The 1,820-nt window shown below is 52.0% G+C and overlaps 1 pseudogene; it reads left to right on the forward strand.

Annotated features, from left to right (window-relative positions):
* The first annotated feature begins 858 nt into the window (after positions 1-858).
* LOC119327047 lies at positions 859-997 on the forward strand (annotated as a pseudogene).
* Positions 998-1,820: the final 823 nt, after the last annotated feature.

The following is a 1,820-nucleotide window of genomic DNA, read 5'->3' on the forward strand; positions in this document are numbered from 1 at the left end:
CCCCGTGCTCTGCTCCGTAGTGAATGAACGGAGGGTTGCCGAATAGGGTCTTAGTAGCCCGGGCAGCTCCACGAAGATTGATGTGACATTGAACTACCTGTTAAAAGAGTAGGGCTGTAGTTGTGTAACGTGACAATGTGTCGCGTGTGTATCCATGTAAATTGTGGCGCAGGTTGTTGGCTAGGATATCCTCTATCCCGTGTATAGCTTGGATTGGAGTAGAGGACAAGTTGATAACTGACCAACTACCTGCGCATATCTTGTAATCTCTCTGCCTATATTAACACGAAGGCGTCCCTGCCAAGAGGCATCACGCTTAACGCAGCCAACCCTAGTTTTTACATGGTCATCAGAGCACTTCTCGAGATCATCCATGGCGACACCTTCAAACTCCTTCCCATCCTCTCCATTTGTTCACGTCGTCTTCAAGAAGCTCGGCAAGAACAATCAAGCCCTATGGCGGCCGACTGTTCTGTCGGCGATCAGAGGAGTCCGCATGGAGCAGTACCTTGGCGTCGATCACCCGGTGCCACCCATGCACCTTGAAGAGGCCACATCTGATGGCAAGACCAAGACGAAGAAGCCCAACCCGGAGTTCCAAACCTGGTATGCTCACGATCAGCGAGTTTTCTCTTACCTTCTGACAACTCTGCCCCGTGAGATGGCCATTCAGGTCGCTACATGTCATACGTCGGCAGAGCTCTGGAACACAATTCGAGAGATGCTTGCGTCTCATACTCGTGCCCAGACAGTCAACGTCACATCACCCTTGCCAATCTGCAGAAGGGGAGCTCCTCCATCACAGACTACGTCGGGAAAGTCAAGTCTCTATGCGATGAACTCATCACTGCAGGGAAGAAGATTGACGATGATGACATCGTCTCCCACATCCTCGCTGGCCTCGACGAGGAATTTGATCCTGTGATTTCCGCCATGTGCTCCAGAGTGGAGCCGATCACCGTCCATGAGCTGTTCTCTCAGCTCATCAGCTTCGAGACGCGGATGAAGCTCCACGGCGGAGTGTCGCAATGCTCTGCCAACGCTGCCACCAGAGTCCATGGGCGTGGTGACCGTGGCCGTGGCCGTGGAGGCAACAGCAACATCGGTGGTGGCCGTGGCTGCCCCTACATCAAGTCTAGCGGTCATGGTGGGCAAGGAGGAGGCGGCCACTACAACAATAATGCCCCTGCACCTAGGATCCAGTGCCAGATCTGTGGCAAGCTAGGCCATCCAGCGTGGAAGTGCTGGAAACGCTATGATGAAGCCTGCCAAGGAGGAGAAGAGAGAAAAGCAAACCTTGCAGCACCTTAGTACGGGGTGGATACCAACTGGTACCTTGACAGCGGTGCCACCGATCACATCACAGGAGACCTTGAGAAGCTGTCCGTCCGCGACCGCTATACTGGAAACGAGCAAATCCACACTACTAGTGGCACTACTAGGAAAAGTCCTGCTAGTGACGCACCTGTTTTGGCTACTAATGGCGCACTACAGGTGCGCCACTAGCATCACACCATTAGAATTTTTTACTAATGGCGCACCACAGGTGCGCCATTAGTATCTGGTATACTAATGGCGCACCAAGCAGTGCGCCATTAGTATATCACATGGTGCGCCATTAGTATGCCTCCCGGGGGGCCATATTTACCCATGTGCTCTGGCTTACTAATGGCGCACTTGTAGATGATGCGACACTAGTGTGCTTATTCCAGTGCGCCACTAAAGTGTAGAGTGGTGCGCCACTAGTATGAATATTAGGGATTTTTTTTCTTTTCTGATATTTGCACAGGTTACAAAACATATTACTGCACAGAATATAG

The sequence above is a fragment of the Triticum dicoccoides genome, chromosome 6B (assembly GCF_002162155.2).
Source record: "Triticum dicoccoides isolate Atlit2015 ecotype Zavitan chromosome 6B, WEW_v2.0, whole genome shotgun sequence".
Classification (NCBI taxonomy): Eukaryota; Viridiplantae; Streptophyta; class Magnoliopsida; order Poales; family Poaceae; genus Triticum; species Triticum dicoccoides.